General features: G+C 35.3%; 1 protein-coding gene and 1 long non-coding RNA gene across 2 annotated transcripts in view; one reads left to right on the top strand and one right to left on the bottom strand.

The window, feature by feature from the left end:
* The window catches only part of LOC133523394 (uncharacterized), a 326,759-nt gene extending 320,900 nt beyond the window's left edge, over positions 1 to 5,859 (bottom strand). Inside the window, exon 1 of the long non-coding RNA XR_009800221.1 lies at positions 4,703 to 5,859. This is a non-coding gene — a long non-coding RNA (uncharacterized LOC133523394). The remainder of the gene's footprint in view (positions 1 to 4,702) is intronic.
* The window catches only part of LOC133523393 (allatotropins-like), a 96,028-nt gene that overhangs the window by 18,967 nt on the left and 49,484 nt on the right, over positions 1 to 27,577 (top strand). The gene's annotated exons all lie outside the window — the stretch shown is intronic.

Genomic DNA, 27,577 nt, shown 5'->3' with positions numbered 1-27,577 from the left:
TGATAATCATTTTTAATATGTAGCCCGTGTAATCGGGCTGTATCATTGGTCTCATATTTTTTAACACAAAATCATAATTTTAATTCAATAATTAATGGTGTTTTACATATTAATTTACCATTAATGTACCTATTTTGCAAAATTTTCTTGCATATAATAATATTGTTTACTTCAATTGACGTGTTTATTATTTTCGTTACTATGTCAACGTTAATACTTAAAAAATTATAACGTGAAGGTTGAGTCCGCAGTACAGTTACAGTTTACGTACATAGTGGCATTAGCACAGTCGGATTAGGACCAAACTCGAAATGTCTGAACAGTCATGAAATTTGGTATGTATATACGTTAAAGGCCCCTTTTTCATGCCCACACCATTTGACATTTGGGGACCTCGAGGAACCGCAGCCATCTTGGAAAATGTGGACCATCCAGGAGAAATTCGCGTTTTACTCTAAATCTACGTTCTTTATTCAATAATCGTGTAAGGCAACATTCAAGCTTATACAATTCTACATAAAATAGTTTTAGACATCTTTGCGAAAAAAAAAATGATCTTGCTTTAAAAAATACTTGCTAAACCCAGATTTAGCCCTTATACCCTTTCATGGGATATTCTCTTAATAGGAAACTTGGAAGAATAAAAATTCCACTTTTAACTATACATTTGTACATAATCTAGCCCAATATCAATATTTTACTTGACTGCAACTTAACCAGAAAGTAGGGTTATGGGTATAAGTACTGAGGATTCAGGACAGCCTGTAGCTTAGGATACTGGACGGATTTTTTAAATGACGTATTATTTAGCCCTAAACTTTTTTCTTCCGTTAATTTTAGTTTTTTTTTTTTTTTATGCTACGTCGGTGGCAAACAAGCATACGGCCTGCCTGATGGTAAGCAGTCTCCGTAGCCTATGTACACCTGCAACTCCAGAGGAGTTACATGCGCGTTGCCGACCCTAACCCCACCCCCCTCGTTGAGCTCTGGCAACCTTACTCACCGGCAGGAACACAACACTATAAGTAGGGTCAAGTGTTATTTGGCTGCGGTTTTCTGTAAGGTGGAGGTACTTCCCCAGTTGGGCTCTGCTCTAGATCTGGAATGACATCCGCTGTGCTGTGCCCTACCACACAAGGCGAGATGACATTCACATTGCCCATACCTCTCTTTTGGACGTAGTTTAAGGACATACCCGGGTCCAAAACTTTAGTAACTTTGTATTGCATAGCACTTGTATACTAACTGTGGATCTACTGATCAGGGTGATACTGTGACTCAATAGTTTAGGCGCTAGAAGAAAAAATATGATTTAATATTCGGAGTCCTCTTAAGGCGGCTGTATTGATTTTTCTTTTATAGAACAAGTAAAAGTAGGTTGTGAATGGCAAGAGGAATCTAACGATACGTCATTTAAAAAAATCCGTCCAGTATCCTAATACCTAGCTACTGGGTGTACTGAAACATCAGTACTTACACCCATAACCCTTCTTTCTGTTGTAGTCGCAGTAGAATAAAATGTTAATATTGGGGTAGACCACGTACAAATGTATAGTTAAAAATAGAATTCATATTCCTCCGAGTTTCCTTTTAAGAGAATGTCCCCTGGAAGTGTATAAGCGTTAAACTTAGATTCAGCAAGTATTCTCTATAACAAGATGTATTGTTCCGCAAAGATATCGAGGACTTTTTTGTGTAGAATTTAATAAGTTTTAATGTTGACTGTTGTGTTGATGGTACACATTTTCCAAGATGGCTCGGATTCCTCGAGGTCCCCAAATGTTAAATGGTTTGGGCATGAAAAAGGGGCCTTTAATTTATATACATAATAAATTTCATGACTGTTACAGAGATTTCGAGGTTGGTCCTAATCCGATTATGCTACATTGTGCGTCCGCAGCAAATTCGGTTCTCCATACAAATGTAGTTTCGCTCTCATTTTAAATCGGCTAGCTAGATTGCTCTGAAACTTTGTACTTACAATAGGATATGGTATGTCTATGCATATAATTAATTTAAAACATAAATGTGAAATGAGAGCCAATTAAGTTCAATATTAAGAATATGTATTGTTGTTGACTCGCCGACAACGGAATTGAGATCTATATGGGTGCCATGTTCTGTGCTGTGTAGAAAATCCTGAAATTATAAAGGATTTGTCTTGGCTAGTTTTTACGTATAGGCTACGTATCACCGAAACGTCACAAACACCACGAAGGTTCGGCTTGTACGGGCCCTCGTTTTTCCTATATTCTTATACGCTGCGGAGACCTGGACTATCCGAAAGACAGAGGAGAAGAAGATAGACGCCCTAGAAATATGGTGCTGGAGGAAAATGCTGGGGATATCCTGGACCGAGTTTCGGACTAATGTCTCCATCCTTAAAGAACTCCGTATCAAGCAGCGCCTTCCGACTCTCGTAAAGACCCGCATACTCAGTTTTTTCGGTCACGTCTCGAGGAGGAACAACGACTCCATAGAGCGTCTAGTGGTGCAGGGTAGAGCAAACGGAAAAAGACCGCGCAAAAGGCCACCTATGCGATGGACTGACCAAATCAAATCTGCCATGAAGGGTCCCCTGAACGCATTTGCCAGAATGGCCCCCAACCGCGAAAAATGGCGAGAAATCATACGGCAAGCAACATCTGCGTCTGACATCAGCAGTTGACCACGACGCTCTGCAAAGAGTAAAACGACAAAGAAGAAGAAGACGTATCATATTTGTCTAAAATTTGGTTTGTTGGTACACACACAAGGGATAGTCTCTAGCTAGGTACAGGCCACACTCGTCAGCGCGACGGCGATATTTTTTACCTTTTACCTAAAAATCTCAAATTTGTGTACGGGCTCAGCTCCTGTTTCGTCTTAAGCCTAAATTTAACAGATTCTGACTCACAGGGGGCTTTGAGCATGTTGTTGCGTTCGTTTTCAAATTTTGAAAAAAAAAAACTAGCCTAACAACACAATAAATGCTTGTTTTTCCGCATTCTTCACTATATCTCCCTGTCTCACTACTATCTGACCTTCTAACCCAGAGGGGAAAATATACCTTATTGGGGATACTCCATCTTCCTCATGATAATATATTTTACTTTACTGAAAAGCAATCGGTACATGTTACAAGATGCACATTGTTAAGAGCCGGGGTTAGAACCCACGACCATTGGTTTTAAAATGAAGCTTTGTATATAATTTGTATTTTTATAATAAATCTGTTTTCTTGTTGACATTTTGTGGTATTGTATTGCTTTATGTTAATTGTCAAGATATTTTTTTCATTTGTCACATGCGTCACATGTACGTTTTTATGATAGATCTACATCGACGCAACTGCATGTCATTGTCAAAGAGCATATAATCACTACGTTTTAAGAGACGGGACTTCCATACTAGCGAGTGGAATCAGTTTGTTTCGCAAATCATTACCAAAATGTACGACAAAGAACTGTCAAAGAACGATAGTACCAACATAAGCGATTTGAATAGTGTAGTACGCTACACGCTTACGATTCTTATCGATATCGATAAAATGGGGAGGGTTGAAACATAGGCTAATGTCTACAAATTTTGTACTCGAAATCAGGTTAGCATCGAGTCCACATTTAAGTTGTATGTTATATAGTGGATAGTTCTTAATTGGACTACTATCTGGTCGGGCTTAATGTGGACCCGAATTATTATAATACAGTTTTTAAGTCGTGTTTTTTTATTTTATTATATGCTTGATTTTCATAATGATGTGCACATACATGTTTGAATAAATGTAACTTTTCTATGGGAAGATGTATCAGGTCTTCGTTCCCAACAAATTTGGCCCACTGCCTGCATCTGAAAACATACAGCCTTGGAAAAACATGACTTTATCTACAGTTTATATTCCATGTGTTTGCTAATGAGATGATTAACTGATTATTTCGCGCTAATATGCATCTATAAATCATGTTTTTCGACATCCAGTTATCAACAACCCTTTATCAATGCTTTAACTTTTTATGTATTTATGTCTGTTAATCATGAGAACGGGTCTGGCGTTGTTGGCAGCGACCCTGCCTATGAAGCCGATGGTCCCAGGTTCAAATCCTGGAACGGGCATTTATTAGTGTGATGAGCATGAATATTTGTTCCTGATACATGGGTATTTCCTATGTATTTATAAATACTTATAAATTAGGACTATGTACATAATATATATATATTCATTATTACACAAACTGACTTAGTACTAAAGTATGAATGGCATGTGTTGTGGGTATATATATATATATTGTTGTCTAAGTACCCACAACACATGCCAGTCATACTTTAGTACTAAGTCAGTTTGTGTAATAATGTCATATAATATTTCTTTATTTATCATAAAAACAGAGATTAATTTTCTTACATTTTAGGTTAATATATTAAATAATCACTAGATAAAAAAAATATGTTAACTAATGACCATTAATGCATAAGTAATAGATAATTTATGCAGTATTAATCTTCGACGAATTAATTATGGTCATATTGCATGAATTCTAGTTCTAAGGAAATTTCACATATTTAATTTAATTATTTACACTGATATACAAATAAAACTACAGTTATCGATAGTTATAGTACATCCCTAGTTCACAACGAAAAATAATGTAAAATATCTAATTTTCGATGTGTTTATAGCCTGCTGACCCAAAATAAGGTCAAAAGTATCTAAAGCAATACTTACCAGTCTTCATCCAAGGGAAATTTCGCCATAAAATCCCTTTTTTCGTGATTTTCTCGAGTGGCTCGCTTGCCACATATTTCACACTTAGTAAACCGTTTTCTCGCTGGCATTGTAACAAACTCGCTCTTTACTCTGATCACGGTTGACTATTTTCGATTTTTTCACTAAATAATAAAGAAATTACACGAAATACCCGAACAAAACATTGAAGCCTTCAAAACAAACAAAGCAATTAGGCTGACAGTAGACTTGATGTAAACTTGACAGAATAAATAGCACTGACGTTTTCTTTTTCTTCGTTGGCAATGATTTGCGAAACAAATTCCATACAAAACTTTTGTCTTCCTAGTTGCGTCAGCCTGATCGGAATTTGGCAGCTAACTCCATCTTGCGTCCAGTAGAAGAATCAAAATCGTACAGAAAAAAACTACTCTCTGCCTTAGGATCCCCTTTTAAATGTCATAAATCCAAACATGGCAGCCATACCCATCGACAAAAAAGTCTACCGTTGATCTAATTTCATTTGACAGTTAACTAATACGTATTCGACACGCTTATATTTGACAACTAGAATCCTGACTAGAGCTGGGACTGCGTACCAAAAGTACGTCTCTGTTACTCGTACCAAAAGTACGTCTAAAATACCAGTTTTACGAGTATGACCCCCAATAGGCAGTTTACGTATTTGCCATGCTTAGGCGTCTTACAAATAAGGATTATTTATACAAATATCGACTTATTATTTCGGTAAGGGTCGGAAATATGGTGACGTTTTGAGTGAAGGCTATGAATCTATTGTCATATTTTTGTTATATATTATTACATTATTTTTAGATACACCAGACACCCAGACGACCATCTGTTAACAAAATTTTATTTTACCTAAAGTAACGGTAAGAATGGAGGTACGAGGTGATAAAAGTTTCATATTTGTTTTATTTCAGAAATCAAAGTCCGTACTTTTGAATACTCGACAAGCTAAAAGTAGTCTATTACAAATAACCTGTTCCAAAAACTATTCCGGTACAACGCCCCGCCTCTAGTGTGGATATTGTTCACTGACAGGTGGTGATAATAGCAATTCGACAAGTCACAATATTTCTCACATCAAATGGAAATCAACACGAAACGTCACTTTTAGCATGTCGAATAAGGGCCCTTAAGTCCAAGCTAACTTATTTTCCACATTGTATTTTCCATGTATTTACATGTCCGATACAACACGTCCATAAAGTATAAAGCAACATGTCATAACGTGTCAAAACTTCGCAACACGTCAATGTGGACCGATACTTTTCTGAATCAATGGAACAGACTATGTATAGGTACTGTGGATAGCTTGGTATATGACGCGGAGTTGTTCGACAATATCAATAGGTAATGTACAATTTGATGCTAATTCTGACTGTGAGCGAATAGGCCAATTTTAGGATATTCGGATATATTTGATTTGATATGCTTTCTGTAGGAAATAGATTATTATTAGGAATTTTTGACAGATAGTGCTGGAAAAAGATATTTGTAACTTCAAAATTTACTAGGTAGTACGCGAGTAAAAGGTGAGAGCAATTACTAAACACGGATTAAATCACGGAGTATTACGCTAAAAATATGATCTATCGAGTACACATTAAGTGATTTTCCTTAAGATTATACAATATGTTAACGGCACCAATCATGGGACATTTAAAAGAACATTTGGAGTATTATTGATATTTCACCGATTTTTTTTTATATTCTACCGCATTATGCTTTAAAAATTCGTCCTTTATGTTATCAATGTATTTAATGAAAGCTACTGCAATTGGTTTTAATATAATTAACCAATTAAAACTATGTTTTTTTTGCTCCAGCTATGGGACGTATGACGCTATTAATGTTCAAACTAACAAATATCAATTGAACATTAAACTTAAGCAGCTCTTTGGCTCTTGTTTATGTTAAAATGTTGCCAGCTATAAAAACTGATGGTAAATACTTGTTTTGCAGGATTTGTCTATACTTACTCGTATTTGACAGGATAAGACTGTATGCATTATATGAAACGAATTATATGTATTTAACGGTCAACAAGCCGATGTCACTAGATATTCCAACTATACCACAAAATAAATAATAGTTGGTACTACGTACTGAAGGCTCACTGCATAACAAAATACCTGTTTAGGTATTGGCTGCGTGCGAAGTGCATGGTGGGGGAATAGTAAAGCGATCGTAGTGCACGCGGTGGTAAAATTTGGAACTAACAAAGGTCTTTAACATTTCGTACAAATTATATGCACGAAATGGAGTTTTTAATTAACGATAACACCTATGATATTAATTTAAATTGTATGTTGTAAGGTATTTGTATGAAATGCTTAATATAACTAACGTATTTAATTTGTTAATGATTAATGCTGTATCCATGTAAATAGCTTTGCAAATACCACATATTATGTGATTTGTTTCTATATGTTACGAATAGGTAAAGTAAATTTTCCTTAAAAAAATAAACATACACTATTACTGACTTTTTTTGTAGACCAATGAGAGACAACCGTACTGTACAGCGTGATTTTTTCCGAAATCGTTAGCAAAAATCGTCATATTTCAAACCAATTTTACAAATAAATAGAATGATTCTTTAAATTTATAGATTTATAGATTTAAACCTTTCTGAAGAATCATTCTATCGTTAAATGAAAACCTTATGAAAATCTGTTAAGGAGTTTTTGAATTTGGGGGACGTTTTATAAGATGTAGTGATTTGACGTTTTCCGCTAGATTTGCGGATGCTCGGTGGCATGACAGTCGTGCACGTTGCGAATACCGAACGTGCCCAAACGTTGCCGATTGGACATATTGTATATACTTATGTGTTGTCAGCATTTTTTTAATTGCTGACAACGCAACCACCTGCGTTGCAGTGTTTACGTGCTTTAGACATATTTCTATTTGACACCAGATTTGGTGCACACTGTGCCACGCGGCACTCCGCGTTATGTCACTATATACGCCAGAATATACGTAATTAGCGTACAGCCAATCATTTTGCCATGTAACTGACAAACACAACCCTGCCGGCCACATACCTAATCCATTATACTCGTAATATTATAATGGCATGAAATTTGCTGATTTTGGCAATAATCCGATTAGTGCAAACTTAGTTAATTATGTTGTTGGATAATGCAATTTGCTTTTAAGTAAATAACCAGTTATTTTGATAATCATTATGTGTTATCAATGCGAATTATTAATAACCATTTCTCTCACTAAAATATTTATTATTATAGCCCCAATTTCTACACCCGTAGGCTTATTGTTTTTATTAAACTGTAAATGCGATTGTAAATGTAATAAGTATACATTTTTGTTCTCTCCAAAAAATAACATTACATATTTGGACCCTTTAATTTATAGAGACACGTACAATTTTTTTTAATAGAATAATAAATAAATAATAGAGGACATTATTACACAAATTAACTAAGTTTTGTGTTGTATATTTATACTTAAGATAATCATTACACTTTGAACAAGAGATATTGTTTAATTTGTTTATCAGTAGTCAAGTTGTTCAACCTGTGTACAGGGGAACATGAGATATCAATAACAAGTACGAGTCGAAGGGTTCCGTACCATTACGCAAAACACGGCAAAAAATCAAGTTTGTTGTATGGGCTCCTTTACTTTTTTTTCTTTTTTTAATAGCCTACATCGTGTCCCACTCCTGGGCAAAGGCCTCCTCTGTCTTCCGCCACTCGTGACGGCACCCTTACTTAAATATAATTTATTATGGTTTCAGTATTTGTTGTTATAGCGGCAACAGAAATACATCATCTGTGAAAATTTCAACTGTCTAGCTATCACGGTTCATGGCATACAGCCTGGTGACAGACAGACAGATAGACAGACGCACAGTGGAATCTTAGTAATAGGGTCCCATTTTTACCCTTTGGGTACGGAACCTTAAAAAAAGATATTTAATCAATCCGTGTGACCTATTCAAGTAAATACACGATATTATTTTTGTGGACGAATAAGGATTGCATATGGCATCGTCCAAGACTAAAACCTTCCACAAGTACTTAATGCCAAGTACAGGTAGTGGTCGCCGAAAAAAATACATACTTATAACTACATAAAAAAGTTGCTTTTTATAATGTTATTTGGATCGTAAAATAAGAAAAGCAAAGGGTTATTATAATTTATATCCAAGTTTTCCACATAAGCGCTTTGCTTAGGAAATGAGATACGAGAAGCTGAAAAAATGCTCGTATAAAAGTGTTTTGAAAACCCTTTTTAAGCTCTGCTGAGTATTGTGCGTGCGGTAAAGTCCGCTTGTGTACTCGTGTGGAAAAATATAATAGTGACCACACTTTGTCTTTATACTTTATGGCGGAAAAACTGTATATTTTTGGACCAAAACAGTTGGTTAAAAATAAGTATGTATATCATGAATTCATGACCAGAAAAAAATGTTGTTTCATATGCTATTAGTAATTCTTTCAAACGTTTTGCATTGTTATGTGATAACCGCCTCGATTTGAAGAATGATTAAGACACGTTTAAGATCTTGGAAAGATCTTTAAAAGATCGATTACTAAATATGACATGTCAAAATTGACGTTTATTTTGATTCCGCTGTGATCCCAATAAGATCTATCTACGATATTTCTAACGTCAAAGTGACATTGGTTGCCCGAATCGAGTTGCTTCTGTGAATTATACGACATACAAACGATATCTAAATCAGAACTTATCTAAATCAAAACATATCGTTATCGTATCTCATTATTTGAATCGAGCCGGACGTCGCTATATGTAGCTTTCCATCAGAGAAGGGTCCTTATGGTTCATCTGGAGTAAGGACCGTTTTATCAGAAATTCTATTGGAATTTCCGATGGAACCGTCCTTATTGTAGATAAAGTATAAGAACCCTTATGTGATGGAAAGCCACATATGCCTTAAAATAACTCTGTACCTACAGGATAACTTCAAATATGTCACATAAAATAAAATTTTAAAAATTATGCGATTACAATTTTTGGAATTAAGCTCTAATAAGGACGTAACGTATTGGAGCAGCCTTAGTGCAGGCTGCTCAAATCACTTCTGAGCCTGACGCCACGCTGCACGCTCCGCCAAACTCTCCGCTTCGAGCGTCCACTCACTTTACTGTGACCGACACCTAATAAACCTTAAAATATTTCCTGACGATTCAAAATTGAAAATTGTTCAAGTTTTTACTTCTGTCGAAACTCCAGGAGTGCTACTATATTTTTATACGTCTCTGAGGGGCTAGAGTTAATGTTTCCCGAACTCTTCGCATCATACTGTTAGACGTACACGTGCACACTTGTACTGTTTCAAATATATTGTGAATACAATACCGTTCGTGTTTAATAATTCCGAGCGCCGTGAAAGTGAATATTCCGGCATTAAGCTTCAAAGGCATGTCTCGAATGGGTTTTAATTTGAGAGTTGCTTGTTTGATGCCCGTTGTTCAACAGGTTTCAACTTTTTCCAGTTTTGTTCGAAAAATGCCGGGTGTGCACTAGTTAGAGTGGCTATTGAGATTTAAATACGGACTAGATGTCGAATGATACCAAGCAAAAAATTGTCATTTCCCCTAGACGTAAAATGAGCAGATATTATGGATAATACATTTTTTTCAATACTACTTCAGTGGCAAATATAGTAAGCAGCCCGCCTGATAGTAAGCAGTCTCCATAGCCTATGAACGCCTGCAACTCCTGCAGGAGTTATATGCGCGTTGCCGACCCTAACACTCCGCACACTTGATGAGCTCTGGCAACCTTACGGTGAGTGAGGCAGGAACACAACACTATGAGTAGACATTTCAGCTAATAATTTACTCCCTTATTCATAAACGTGTACTAAAGTTACGATGCCGCTGATCATCGTTTGTCCCTTTCCCACGTATTGGTATGATGGAAAGGGACAAACGATTAATAGCGGCATCGTAACTTTAGTACACGTTTATGAATAAGGGGGATAGTGTATACCTATAGATACTTACTCGTAATAACTAAAACGACCGCTTCTTTTTTTACGGCTGATTTGAATTTTAAGATACGTCAAAAATTAGATCGAGATACGATATGATATAGATTGGATGTCAGTGTCAAAAGTGACGTTTTTGTTTGAAGAAACGTCACTTTTGACACTGACATATCCGATCCATATCGTATTTAGATCTAATATGTGACGTATCTTAAAGTTCGAATCGGCCTGTTACTTTTATTCCAATTACTTTATCTCTGTTACTTAGTTGGATTATGTAGCAGTTCAAACATATGTTATTCTATTATTTTCATAGTTACTGATATCATTAAGTGCTTGTATGTTTTTGATCCAGCTTTCTATTTAATTAAAGTTTATATTTTAAATAACAACGGAAACTTAGAAATAGTTTTCCGAGGCGTACACAAGCGCTTCGAGTGCCGGAGGCATATTTTGACTGTAATAACTGACAGTGAAATAGCATATCACTGTTATTATAATCGGAATACGCTTCCAGAACCCTAAAAATAAAAACAAAGAAAGAACTTGAAACTTGCTACTCCGTAGCTGGGCGTAGCAATAGTGCTACGAGATCGAGCTGTGCTACGCGCTGACGTAGCGCCTAGCTTTCTCAGGATTTACTTTATGGGCGCCAATACCGCTTTATTGTCAAGTTGTTTGCAACCAATATGTCTCATTTTATGACGTACTCGGATTTTAAATACGGGCATTGTGATTTATTTCTAACATGCCAGGCAAAAGTGAACCTTATTTTGTGCTAATAATGCTAGGACATTGAAGATATTCTTATACAGTGTGACGGCCCGATACAAACAATGTTTTTGATTCATTCATTCATTCATTTTTTTTTAATTATGGCTTCAGTCCAGTGGGACTATTTTGCCAGTATCAAGGTATAGGAGCTTCAGATACGACTAAAATTGTACGGTTAGTACAAGACAGTGTACGGTGATTTTATCAGCTCTTGTTAAGTGATAGCTGGACTTTACAAGTAGCGCGTGGACTACCGGCCGTTGACTCCAAAATGGTGGTTAAAGTTTCAAAATTCATTCACTGCACACTACCAAATATGTGGTGGTGTGGTGTGAGTTTACAATATAATAAGCTATCGATATTACTCTTTATCAATATTACTGAAAAAAAAACACCAGGCGTGACTATCAAGATGGCGCTCGAAAGAAATCACAGCGGAACGATACCAATCTGTCAGTGTCAAAAATGACTTTTTATTGTTCAAATTGGGCTGTATGTCTATTACGTCAAAAGTATAGGACCCGGGTACATCCTTACACTACGTCCAAAAGAGAAGTATGGGCATTGTGAATGTCATCTCGCTTTGTGTGGTAGGGCACAGTCAGTGGATGTCATTCCAGATCTAGAGCAGAGCCCAACTGGAGAAGTACCTCCACCTTACAGAAAACAGCAGCCAAATAACACTAGGTTGCCGGAGCTCAACGAGGGTGCGGAGTGTTATGGTCGGCAACGCGTATGTAACTCTTCTGGAGTTGCAGGCGTACACAGGCTACGGAGACTGCTTACCATCAGGCGGGCCGTATGCTTGTTTTCCACCGACGTAGTATTAAAAAAAGAGAAATGTTATAAAGCCACGTATTTACGTTACGCAAGAACCAGTAAGTTATCATGACTCGGACGCGTGTAGAATGTAGGCCGAGGTAAGGTTAATATTATCTTTTTAATATTAAATTTATGAATCACGCCAGTAAGGTAAACTAATTAAGGAATAGCCATGTCATTGTCAAATGAATTATTCACGGTGACATAAAAAACGAAAGAACGCATGACTAGAAAATAAAAAAACAAAAAAATAAACTGTAATCAAGTAATGTGATAATAACATTAAAAAGATTATATTTTTTTGATGATGTGCAAAATGCTCATCCTATTAAATTAAATAATAGTACATTACGATACAAGTGCGAAAAATAGGAAATTACCTATTCGCACATGTATCGTACAAAGTTTTACAGTACATATGGCCCTTTAAATGTTCGACACAGTAACGTAATATGCTAATTTTCGCACTAGTGCTATAAAGTAGCACCGTATGTACTGTAATAGTACATTACGATACAAGTGCGAAAAATAGGAAATTCGAAACGAGTGGCGATAAATTAAAACACGACCGAAGGGAGTGTTTTAAATCGACACGAGTTGCGAATTACCTATTCGCACATGTATCGTACAACGTTTTACAGTACATAATATGGCCCTTTAAATGTTCCACACAGTAACGTAATATGCAAATTTTCGCACTAGTGCTATAAAGTAGCACCATATGTACTGTAAAAAAAGTTAAGTATTTACGAATAAAACATTAATTTTGGTATTTTATCATTGTTAAGTTATTTATACAAGGTGTGACAAAAATAGTGAGGAGGAAAAAGTTTAATATTCGGTAGAAAAAATTATTAGACGCGAAAAATATTAGGCCTTTTTACGGAGGATAGGCTGACTTGAACGACCTACCCACTAGAAATTAAGAGCATTGGTTTCTTTGATAAAAGTACGGCGACAGAATATGTCGCTTTCCAAACAGAAGGTCCCTTATGCTTGAAGTCCAATAATGATTTTTCCATCTGAAATTCTAACAGAAATTCCTTATTCAAAAATGAATTCTTCGTCTCTGAGCATGGCCCGACATGCTTTTAGCCAGTTTTTTTATATATTTGGTCAGCAGGTAACTAAGCTTACTTATTCTAAATTGAAAATTTGAGTTATGAATACCAATAAAATAAAGAAATAAAATAAATAAATGATGAATCATTACGAAAAAACGATGTATTCACAAATCTTCTATTTTTTATCTCTTAGTTTAAACACAGTGTAGCTCCTAAAGTATTGATCGTAGAGTAAAAATAAATATAACCAAAATAGTAGGGCATTTTGTGGTTAAACTTTTGTTCGAAGTAATTATAATGCTATTCGTCAAGATATTCGAGATATGAGCAAAAATCTGAAAAAAGGTTCCTTCAACACCCCCCCCCCTTACACCCTCAGCACAACTCCCACCTTCGAGAACTTTTATTAATTTATAATTGTAGTAATTTACAAAACTACACGAACTATTTCCCCTGATTACCCACATTCGGCTTAATTTTCTTAAGCTATGATAGGGCACAAAATGTTTGTACTTATTATTCTAGGGGAAGCTGTTAATAATTTAAGCATTTCGAAGACACGAGTAGATGTAATTATATGTTAATTGTTATGGAAGTCAAGGCCACAATAATTATGTTTAGTTAGTTCGTACTTTACAAATCCATATTTATACGTTATATAATTATGTCTATATGTGTCACGGATCTAATTTCGACAATTTTATACGTTCCTGCCAAAACTAAATACGGGAATAATTAAGTACGAGTATCTCCGTAATAATCGTCATGTTCTTAAATAAAAACTAGGTACAAATTACGTTAAAAATCAATAAATAAGAATGTCCTAATTTAAACAATTTAATTTACAATATCACATGTGGAGGTCATATCCTCATTTTCCTATAATCCAATAAAAACCTCTGTTGACGTTCAAATGTTATATATGTATTCGTAATTTTTGTATATATCTATGTATCTATTACTTATATATATATCACCGGTTAGTCATCATCATCATCATATCAGCCTTTTATCGCCCACTGCTGAGCATAGGCCTCTCTTCTAGTACGCCACTTATCCCGGTCCCGAGCCAATCTCATCCAGAAGTGACCCGCAGTCTTCCGAATGTCGTCCACCCAACTAGCCAACGGACGCCAGGCACTCCTTTCATATGAAAGCGGCCACCATTCCGTTAGCATTTTGGCCCACCTGCCATCACTCTGCCTGGCAACATGTCCCGCCCAGCTCCATTTTAATTTGGTAATGACGTGTCCGACGTCTTGCACCTTGGTGCGACGTCGGATCTCGACATTCCTCACTCGATCTTGTAGTTTGATGCCGTGCATGGAGCGCTCCAATGCTCTCCGGTTAGTACCCATAACAAAAGCCTTATTGAGCTTTCCGTGAGAATAGGTTAATTTGTGCAAGACAGTTCCATAATATTTATTTATTTTATTCATTATCTCTCACGCTAGCTAGAATAATCATAATATTTTTTTATCTTCCATGCCATAACCACCTCAAAAACCTTGTCAATCATCCTTCAACGAGTTGAAAAGGCCGCAAAAATCACTGCGTCGGTAGAAACTGAAGGTGGTGACAGTGATAGATCGATATAGTTTGACCTAATCGGTGTAAGCAAGTGTTTTGTTCTCCAGGTGTGGGAGGAAATTGTGATTGATTCTATTCTAATTATCACTTTATATTTATTTTTAGATTTAGATTTTAAGCTATATAGGTTATAATTCTATTTGTTTTTTTTTCTTGTATTATTGATAAATATAAATTATCACTTTGTGTTGAGCTGCTACTTTAATAACTCGTTCGGTATTTGTGCGTTTTGTACAAATGGCAGATTTTTGTTGCATCTTTTGTTTTCTGGCGATGGCCATTGCCCGGTTTATAGGGAGCAAAAATGTACAAGGGCTAGTGATTAATAATTAATCACTAGCCCTTGTACATTTTATATACGTAATTATTATAATACTTAATACTTGTAATTATTATATACGTAAGCAGTTTCGCGAGTAACTTTAATATTGATTATGTATATGTGCCTTTGAAAAATTAAATGAAAATAGATTAAAAATATCGAGTCGAATGTTATCGATAGTAAACAATTTTTAATCAAAGTAAACATATTTATTAAGACAGTTAGTTCCTTTAATATATATTTGCAAATCTTTTTCATTTATTCTTATTGCAACTGTAAAAATCTGATATCTAACATTGGTTTTAGTAATTTTGCCAATAATTAAAATTGCAACGAATGAAAATTCAGTTCATTTTATTGTAAAAGCTTTTAAAATATTTAGAAATTACTTACCGGTACTGTCTTACGACATAATTTTGTCGACATTAAGCTTTCACTTCATTAATTTTTCATCAAGTAACTTATTTTTGCACATTTTAAACGTCAAAAGTCAAACCAAATTACACCGGCCAAACCGAGGCATGATAAATATCTATGACGGCTTGGGATTATATTGTTATCTGGGTGAGAAAGACACATATAACTGAGCTGTACACGGGCGAACACGCATGGAAAATTCGAATAAGTTGAGGATGTATATTGATTTGACTTCAACATTTCGACCATTATTATCTATATATTATTGCCACTACTTTACCTTACATTACTACCTAATTAATATTCTTATCAGGAATAAATCTGAATTAAACTTAATATCAATAACCGAAAATGTAGCTTAAAACTGTTTGCCATTCCACTTGAATTTCTTTTTGTAAATTTGTATTTGATCTTTACGATTATATATTTCATGGTAAGGATCAACTTGAGAACTTTGCTTAAGAAATGCCTTTTAAGAGTGCTTTAGTTAAAATAATTTAGCGTCCTTCTTACAGGCTAATTCGACCGTAATTATATCTGAATGATATCATTTAGCTATCGCAAGTCTCGATACGCGTAATGTATTTTTAACCTATTACTTCATATACTATATATATCGACTATCTTTGTCTTTTGTATGTTTTATATTAATTTCGTTGATTATTCTTGTTACCTGTTTGTTTCACCGGATGGTCTCATCAGCAGATCAGCGCTGGAAGTCGCCAGCAACACGCTGAGATGAGACCATGTCGTGGCACTTTCTCCTTTTTATGTTTTATTTATTTATTTAATCTTTATTGCACAAAAGAAAACAATCTTATAGTACAAAAGGCGGACTTAATGCCACGAGGCATTCTCTACCAGTCAATGTTTCTCTGTTTTGTATAATTTTCTATTTTGTGTTTGTGCTTACGAATGAATTATCTCTATTCTATTCTAAATTAGCATCCCGATGAGTTTATCAGATACGCTTACTCAGGTAATTAATGAACTCGCAACACCATTAGTGGATAAAGGACCGATCACAATAGGCACTGGTTCACTGGTTAATAACAGGCTTCCTTGTTTTTTGGGGCGCGTTTTGTTAATCATGCCCACGCGATGGTTAGTGTAATATGCATTGACACATTTTGAATTAATCACTATGTCAGGGGGCTTAGCAGAGATGACAATTATTGATAGAAAACGCTAATATAGATCGTGTCATTCACGAAGACGCGTGCCTTGACGCGTAATGTCATGTTATTGAAGGTTAAATTTGACAAATCTGCGCGTCATCGTGGATGACACGAACTATAGAAACTTAAATAATGTATGGAAATAGCCACGTGACTTTTCGTAGCATCTGTCGTCCCGATGCATTTTTAGGGTTCCGTAGTCAACTAGAAACCTTATAGTTTCGCCATATCCGTCTGTCTGTCCATCTGCGGCATTGTGCCGTGATCGTCGGTGCTAGAAAACTACAATTTGGCAATTTTGGCATGCATGGCGACAGAACGGTAAAATAAATATTCGATTTTTTTCTTTATATTTTTTCGCTTTCGCTTGTGTGGGGTTTCGCTGGATAGGTCTTTTAAAACTCATACAGGTCATCAGCAACTATTTTTTGATAAAGTAAATATTTTCGGAAATAATAGCTCCGAAAACAAAATGTGTGGACTCTAACTTTTGAACCATGGATCCAATATATATATATATATTTTTTAACAGAAGCTTAACAACTTCTTTCAATGAAAACTATAGCGAACATGATCGTATGATCGGTCCAGCCGTTTTTGAATTATTGCAAAAAATGTTCTCTTCTTTTTTAAAATGACGTACAAAGCGCTGCAAAGCTACTCACTTATGCTAAATAATGTGCATGATCCATGAACGAGAAGATCTAATAAGGTTGTCAATCGGTGATAAGGGGTTTTGGTGTCTCCAAAATGGACAGCAGTGGAGCAAATAACTAAATTTTGGTACAAAAAGGCAGATTTAAAAACAGTCAGAGCGGAATGAAAATTTGATCTGTATTTCAGGTCATTCGCTCGTGCTCGTAATTATATTAACACATTCACGCTCATAGCGCTACGTCGTAGTTGATAACTAGGTTTCCCGCTATGTAGAGGAAATGCTTCGTAGAGGCAAAACGACGTGTAGTGATTAGCACTGAATGGGTTAATAAAAATGAGACGAGCTACGATTAAAAACAAAGTTCTTTTTTAATTGTGATGACATATAACTATATAAAATTTATAAATGAAAAAAAAATTCTTATGTTCTTATACCGCTTGTATATATAAAAAATATCTTTACACAATAGTTAATATAAAATCCTAAATATAATGTATACTACTTGGGGTGCAAGTGCCGTACAAACCACGTTTGGACGCCTATTCTACTTATTTCCCTAAAATTTGAACCGCCCTAATCCTATTACCACAGGGTCGAGAAAACATTAATTACTGGAAATTCATTCAAAACATTATCTTTCACATTAAATATACGGGAAATTTCTAAAATCTCGTGTGCTGTTAGAAATCTCCAACGGATTCTAAACTTTGCTACCTGCCTACGAAGCAGGAGTTTTCGAGTTCAAATCCTGGTAAGAGTATTTATTTATATGTTTATCACAGGTATTTGTTCATGAGTTATGGATTTTTTCCATGTATTTAAGTATATAATTATTTATCTAAATCTATATATTATATATATTGTCGTCTAACACCCACATTATAAGCCTTATTGACCTTACTCTGGGACTAGATCAATTAGTGTAAAATGGTCCTATGATATATTTTTTTTATATTTGCTTGCTTGTATGTAACATTATTTTATCAATATTTACATCTTAAATGATTCTGCAGGAGAAAAACTATTTATACTGTAAAACAATAGTACACATATACGCACCTATTTTAATTATAATTTAACTGATTCTACCTTTATCTATTTATTTTAATCCTAAAATTGCAGTTTCCTAGAAGTAGAATGTAATAATTTATATATGTTATATATATTTTGTATAAAGTATGTAAAGAAATTTATTACATTTATATGTTACAAAACTGGCTGTTAATTTATTTTAACATGCAAATACAAATGCAATGCGAATTTTGTATATAGTAACAAGTAGTTTGCTTGCTAGCCACCGTCGTGGTATAAAAAAAAAGTAGTCTTTTTTAATTACATATGTCTAGTATATGTATTATATTATATTTTACTAATTTTTGTTTACTTTGCACCACCGTCTGAACACACCGTCCCTCTTACTATCTGAAGGTTGTCTGGAAAAGATCGCTGTTTAGCGATAAGTCCGCCTGTTGTTTCCTACCAATTTATATTATTTTTATTATTTTTTTATATCTTTAATATTTTTTTGTATATTTTTTGTGCAGTGTGCAATAAAGAATTTTATTTTCATTGCTTATAATATTAATATTCATCATATTATATCAAATATTATCGTAACATATTATACTGTGAGTAAAGCATAATCTCTTTATTGCATTGCATACATAAGTTGAGTAATGTTTCCTGCATTTTATGAACCGTCATAATACATGTACATACAAGTAAACGAACTACTGGCATCATGTAGGCTAGAAGCAATATCACATTTCTTTCTTTTGTGCTGAGCACAAATACCACGGACGAGCGTAAATGACTTTTATTTTAGTACAAGCTTTTATTTAACTTGAAATGTACTGTCAAAAGATTTAATTTGTGGCCCACTTTGTACTTTGTCACAGTGACAAACAGCATGAAAATCCCTAGAAACCTCATACTATTGTCAGTGAGAGAAGATACGATGTGGGTCACAAATTAAATATTTTGACTGTACCTTGCAAGTATGTATGTTACATATATACATATATGCCTTCCCGGTTTCTGATGAAGCTGAAAAATTTGCATATATATGTAAATTGGATGACAATGCAATATTGTGGTACCATCGAGCTGATCTGATGTTGGAGGCAAGAGGTGGCCTTGGGAATTCTGAGTTTTGCGCTCGGATTTTTAACTTTTACCTCAGTAACTTTTTCTTGCAAATAATATAGTCTAGTTTCCGTTAGACTACGATAGGAACGTCACATAGTTAGTGTACGGTAGTTAGTGTCTAATATATCAAACAAGAATACAAAGTTTGTTTTATCCGTATTCCATCAATATCTTTACAGAAAAGTACATCATACATGTACTTTAAAGGGCCCTCATTCAGTAGTGTGTCTTATTCATATTTTCAACCGGTGTTCGATCGAAAATATAGTAAATGACAATTTTATGACAAACTACTCTTGTTATTTTTATGCCTCACTTAGGGTAACCATACACATCGCAGTAGTATATTGTGCACAAATGAATATATTAGTATTTTAATATCCAAAAACAAAGAAATAAACAAACATAATAAAACTTACTAAGAACTTAAACTAAAGATAAAAAATTTGGCCCAAATCGCCGTCAACGGTGCCTAATAGAAAGCTGGCCGTATTTCCCCGCTGTATGGCGATACTTATACGCTGCGCGAAATAGTGGTCAGCCCTCTGGTCGCCCGATGCGATGCCTCTATTAGGCGCGCCGATAAATCTTTAAAAAGTCGCCGCGCACTTGGTCCCCATGGCCCTAAGGTTTCAACGCCAAACGCCGCAAACATGTAGCTGCTTCCTAGCGCTGTATATTTGCGACGCTTGAGACTTTCGGCCGAGGATGCTGCAGCGCCAGTGGTAACTTTGGTGCTCGGGACATGGGACGGTGCCAGGGTATCAACGCATGTAGCATCCCAAACTAGCGGCCGGCCGACCCATGCTCCAAGACACCAGTGTCATTCCGTTGGCTCGCTTATCATCGTCCCTGGCTAGACCGCTGGGCTCAAGTACTGCCGGCACTTAATAATATATAATCAAATCTGTGTAAATATGTCCAACAACGACTATTTATTTATTTAGTAGCCGCGATACAACATGTAAATTAAGGATGTGCGCTACACAATAGATTTTCCGACCCATACGTTTGTTGAGAGCCGCATACGAAACGAAATTCGTACACCAATGTAATAATACCCGTTTAATATAAATATTTTATCACACTCGCACACACGTGAGGGAGATATAGAGTGAGCAAGCGCACGCTTCCAATACGTTTTCAAAATAATAATGATAGATACATTTGAGAATAGGATTGGATGGTTCTAAACACACAATCCCTTTTGCTTCCCCGAAGTACATTGTCCTTTGTATCGGACCTCGATTTGTAAGCTTGAGACTTAATGCAAATTCGGGTTTAGTTAACTCGGCATAATTCATGATATTTGCTAACGGGACCATTGTGCCTGAATTATTGCTGACATTTTGATGTAGGTACCTATTTATATGTGTATACAACACAGTGGGTACTTTTTAAAGTACTTTCGAGAAATAAAGACCAGCGACCCGATTCGAAGAATGAGATACGATAACGATATGTTATGGTTTAGATAAGTTCTCAATTAGATATCGTTTGTATGTCGTATAATTGACAGAAGCAGCTCGATTCGGGCAACCAATTTCACTTTAACGTTAGAAATATCGTAGATATATTTTACTGGGATCACAGCGGAATCTAAATAAACGTCAATTTTGACATGTCGTTTAAGTATCGATTCTTTTAAAGGTCTGTCCAAGAACTTAGACGTGTCTTAATCATTCTTCGGATCGGGCCGCAGGTCGCTTACATTTTGAGGGCTTATGTTTGTTAAGAGTGTAACCCTCTTATTCAAAAAACTTCACAAGCCCAAGTAATAAATTTTTGTTTTATACATTTTTAATATGTGAAAAAAAACAGATTAAGACAAACTATTAATTAATAGTAACAATAAGACCATTAATTAATAATAAATAGTAGTATTAATAAGGAAAACATGACACTATATATACCTATGCATTTTGATTTAGCTAACATAAACAATACACGTACACAAAAAAATAAACGTTGACATAAAAAATAAACGTGTTTTAATACATATTACTTTGTACACTTATGAAGGCACTTCAAGTACAATATTGTTTTGCTTTTTAGTACTTTCTTTGAATTATCTAGATGTTTAATCATCTAGATAATTCAAGGTGGTCCTTTTCTGGGCCTTTTGTATTGCTTCGTAATAATAAGGTTATAGTAGGTAAGTAATCTCCTTTGATACGGTCTTAGATTTGTATTAAAATCTGCGAGTGAAATGTCTATGGACAGAGTCATTATTCCTCATTTTTAATGGGAGCTCTGCAAATAACGGTACTAACCATTATCTTATTTTACGTCTTAATTTACGCATAGGTATTAAGAAATGGCGCTGATAGAAATAGTGAATAGGAACAGTTACTTATACCGCATTTATTATATGATGTTTAATGGTGAAAATTAAATGAATAAATAGTATAACTACATAAATAACATTAAAAAAATGTTTTGAAAATGTGTGTTGATTATCAAGTGTACATAAAAAAGTAAAATAATGGGCAAAATACATTCTTGTAGGCGAGGTTACCTCAGCCTAGTTTTGATATGAATAGTTTTGTATCGAACACACCTAATGAAATAGTAGTAAGTAATTCATTCGCATAAAATAGTGTACAGTAAGATTGGTGGCCGAAGACGGCTAGGAGACATGGACAATTGTTCAACTATTTTGCTTTAAAAGGCGTGCAAATATTAATTAAGTAAGTATCTAAATAAGTATAAAAACATATAGTAGGTACATTAATTTATTCTTAAACAAATATTCTAACTCTACAATTACATCATATAAAATTAACTACGTTACAAATTATCATGATGATTTGAAATAGTAGTAGTAAGTAGTAGTATATGAGTAATGTCACTAATCGAATTTATCGCAATATGTTACAAACTCATATTTGAATCATATTGGAATCATATCAGTTAGCTGTCATTCGCGCGGGCGTCTCGCTCGCACGAATACTATTACGGACAAGTCAAAGCGAAACGAACGCGCGAATGATAGCTAAGCTTTATGATTCCAATATGATTAAAAAATTACAGAAGTCGAAACGGAATTAACGCGCGAATGACAGCTAACTGGATTCCAATAGTACTTAAATAAATTAATTGGTCTCCATTTTCAAGCACTAACCGTGCATGAGCATCGGTCACGGTGTCCGTACATGTCGCGTGCATGTCACGCGAGTGACTAAACATCCGTGAGTTGAACCACAGAATCAATAATAGTACTACCGTACAGAAATTACACTTCCTACAAAACCGAAGTTTGACAGCGATTCAGGGACGAATTATGCTGTCCCTTTCGGCCATTTAGGGTTGTCAAAATTCAAGTCATTATCTTACCTGTGATCGTGCACGTATAGGGACGTCAAGTTGTGCCAACCCTAATAATTGCTCGGAGCAATGCTGAGCTGAGAAAAACTGAAAGGAGGAGTGACGCCCTACTGGTTAAACCGTACAATTTGCTTAGTAATGTCACTAGTCGACGTCCCGGTCTCCTTGGTTAAGTTTTAAGCTTAGGTATTTATTTTTGTTTTGTCACTTATTCATTTTTAGGGAAAATTAAAAACTTATCTTCGTCTTAAAATATAATTAATCTAATAACATTACCTACGTTTTAAATTGTAACGTATCAAATTTGCTTTCATTTAATATCACTATATTGTTAATTCTATTTTCACCTTGAGATCGTTAATTTAGAAGGTATACGTATTTAACATAAATAACTTGTTGCGCTCATTAAACATCTTTGAGACAACGAGCGAAGTGTTTCGCAATCAAAGAGGTATCTGATTTAATTACTCAAAGAGATTTACCGCTTTCCAAATATTCGGTAAGCGTGGGATTATTAACTAGTCCTACTGAAGTGACGGGTACAAGTTTAATTTTGTCAGCACTTGATTTTGGCGCGAAAAACTTTTACTTTATGTGTAATTTACATGAATAAAGAAACATAATAGAAATATATTTATCCTCGCGGCATCGGGACGCCATAAATGAGGCTTATTTTCATGTTGTTACTTGAGCCGTGATGTATTTATTAGCCATAAAGAGTTCTATGCGAAAGTAAAATTTGGGACATGAAAAACGTGTCAAAACTTATATACTCACGTATAACCCGAATATATAATTGAATGCAATATTAACCTAAACGAATGTCTGTAAAAAATTGTATAGTTACCCATCCTCCTTTGATTCCATTATATGTAGTTTATTAATTTAAAAAAGTTACAAAATGTATTGAAATAACAGGTCAACTTTTTAGATGCCGCCTGCCGTTGACTACAATTAAATTTAGGTACCTATGCATTTTATTTTGTAGGAGCAAATTTTATAACCACCAAATAAAATGTACATTGCAAACGAATTCACATAGGTAACAAAATACTTCCGAAGACTCGCCCCAGGCTGTATATACTTGTTGATTAGTATCGTACCAAGCCTCATATTTTCAATTCACAAATGAGTTGAACTCTCAGGGAAACCAGTATAAATTTAGTCTCCCTTATGAGTGTCCGGTGTTTGAAAACACAATAAAGGTGACATGAGCGCGTCTCGGCGAGCGGGGCGGCAGGCGGCGCTGCAAGCCGTCGCCGCTTTCGTCCAAAACAGTCTCATTTAGGTCATTACATTTTGATCGTGCTGCGCGTACCACCGCTCGCGCTGCCCGATTTCGAGCGGCACGGACAAAATAGACTTGAATAAATCTGTTTTGGACGACAGCGACGACGGCTTGCCGCTGCTTGCGTCCAGTCTGCGGACTTACTGTGCATTGATAAAATGAGTGAAGTAATGTCGTTTGTCACCGCATTACAACCGCGATTATGACGTTCAATCTGTCTCTCATTTTATCTAGTAAATTGACAGATACAGCGGCGGCATCAACGCCGCCGCAGTAATGTCGCAACAGTGATGCAGCTGCACTTGCCATCCGAACGTCAGCTTTAGGTATTTACAGTGAACTGCGAAATTACATGGAGAAATTATGAATGAGCCATTGATAAAGTCGCCATGCACTTTTGTGGCTGATGGTACGATTTATGTCAACCGGGCTGGGCCGTATCGGCTGCCTCTGCATCACAGCGACGCGTTGACTGTTAAAATCAAGAGATATTTTAGATATGGTAGCAGGTAGATCTAGGTTTGTAGCCAACCTGGCGTCACGACATCCTATGGTATCCAACAACAGCCAAAAGGGTTTATCAAGACGAAGTACGTGGCAGCCGAGCACACCCCGGTCCGCGGGAGTCTAAGAAGTGCTATATATGTAATATCATTTGAATGTAAAGAAGTTCTGTATATACCTAAGCTCCAAATTTCTTTAGCATCTATTTAGTATACGAGGTCGATATGAATCGTACATTACACTGGTCCAACCGAGTTCTCAACTCCCCTGTGCACATTAGTGATTTGAACAACTCCCTGGTACATCCAATTACGTGTATCGAAGTTTACCGCAGTACTTATACGCCTTTGTGTAATTATATTAAAATACATATGAGCATTTTAATGAACATTAATAAAAAAATTGAAAGCTTTCTAAATGTACATAGTATATTTGGTTACAATTCTTATTAAAAGTTGTTACGAAGCTCGGAAATTAGTCTTAACATCTTTAGTTTTGTTCACTCGTGATATATTGCGAGAATACTACATATTAAAGTTACATTAAGCGTAACTTCACAGTTAATAATGATTTTATTTTGTACTCGCTTAAATAAATAATAACAGAATAAAGTTACTTATTTCTATGTATGTATTAAATATTGTAACATATAATAACTAACAATTAATTTATTCATACCTGCCTAATGGCCCGATTCGAACAATTCTTCTAAGATATTACAGCGATACGATATTGATCTGTCAGTGTCAAAAGTGTCATTTTTTTAACCAAAAACGTCACATTTGACACTCACAGATCAGTATCGTCTCGCTGTGACATCTTATAAGCATTGTTCGAATCAGGCATATAGCTAGAGCGCCTTAGAGATAGGTCACGTACACAACTACATAGACATTTTAATTATCAGCGATTAGAACTCTAATCTAGATTCCATTTCACCTATACTATTCATTTGTGAGACATATTCCCCCTAGTGGGTACTCTCACATCACACAGATATGAAATTACCAGCGACCACTCTTGCGTCGATAACAACTATTTAATGAACACAATATTAATATCAAGCGATTGCATGCAAGTTCTGGAAACTATGCCAATGCCGTATCTAAGTGATCTGTGAGGTTGAAGTCGGTAATCGACTTGTTGAATACGTCGATGGAGCATATCGCATATCTGTGAGCTCATTGAGTGTGTCTAGAATCTAGATTGATCCAGGTATCTGTTAATACAATTGAAGACGTGAGTGGTACAACGTGCGTTGTCACATTTTTTAGATTTTGTTTTTATGCAATAGGTAAATATGGATTTGATATCTGCAAATATTCTAGAGAAGTTTATTAATGTTGTAAAGTACGAATTACTTACATAAATAATCAATACCAATAGTATGTCACCGGGTCCTAAGGCGTTAAAACCAGGAGTGTACACCATATTTGAAATAAGAGGGACTTAATAGGACAAAACACCTACATATATAACATTTAATCCGCTCAGCGACTAAGCGCCTAAAATGATGAATAAAAAATACATTTAATCCTTCGCGTTTTGAACACATATCAAAACATAATTATTTTATCGGTCTTCACACCTTAATCAACGACTTTTGGAACAATCTGGCTATATTGGAGATTTCGTAAAGTAATAAGTATTAACACACACATACACCATCCCAACCGTCATACAACATACCAATATTATATGTATATTTACGACATGGTGTCATGGTCACAGTATCAATTACAATAAGTACACTATAAGCATCGATTATGAGTATGCTAACTCTTTTACACTTATTAAATTTGCTAATATTTATATAAAGTCATTTTTGACACCACATGACATTCCCTAGAGACGTTCTGTACTGATAGGCGTGGTAGTAATTATATTACTTTCATTAGTGTTTCACTTTAAACGTAGGTATTTCTATTGGGAATTCACTTATTTGGCGTGGTCGCTGCTTAATGATGCGAAGTTTAATCTCTTAGTTCGATTGTTGTTATCTTAAGTGTTTTTAAGTTTTAATAAAACAAGGAACGCAGTTTTCTTTCTTTTAGATCAACTTTCTTTCGCGATAGAAAATTATGGGGAGGCGAGGAGGTATGAAAGTGACGAAACAAGATACTTAATTTAAATTACAATGAGTCTACAATGCGTATGTGCTTTTGAATCAAAATTATCAACCCATGTTCTACCTTTTTTTATGGACTTGAAATATACTGACGGAGACTGCTTATCATCAGACGGGCCGTATGCTTGTTTGCTATCGACGTAGTATAACAAAAATACGCATACATTGTATTACCGATAGTACTTTTAAATATTTCTTTTGAAATAATTTTTATAGACCAATACTAAAGTAAAATATTTTATTTGCATTGGATCCTTGTGGTATTGAAATTAGTGTAAGTCATTTGAAATCTTCGTCTAACCTCAAACCGTTTGATTTACATATGCCAATATAGGAAAACATCGCCAATCGAAGGCTCCATTCCTCTATCAAATCCCGCAAATTGATATTCCACCCATACCGGCCAGTGATAAAATTGTCGATGGTCATTTCGCAAATTCTTCGTTTAGATTTGCCACACTCCGAAGACCGTAGAATTGAATCAGACCTAATCCTGATATAAACGCGTTTATGAAGTCGTTTCGACCTTTGATATATTTGGTTTGTCTTGATAAAATAAATATTGAATGGCACTTCTGTTTATTTATAGGTTTATGTAGAAAAGGATCGTGTTATTGATGACAACGGCATTTTTGTGAGAAG

The sequence above is a fragment of the Cydia pomonella genome, chromosome 12 (genome assembly GCF_033807575.1).
Source record: "Cydia pomonella isolate Wapato2018A chromosome 12, ilCydPomo1, whole genome shotgun sequence".
Classification (NCBI taxonomy): domain Eukaryota; kingdom Metazoa; phylum Arthropoda; class Insecta; order Lepidoptera; family Tortricidae; genus Cydia; species Cydia pomonella.
Note: the sequence above shows the minus strand (reverse complement) of the source record. Positions and strands in the feature narration are given on the sequence as shown.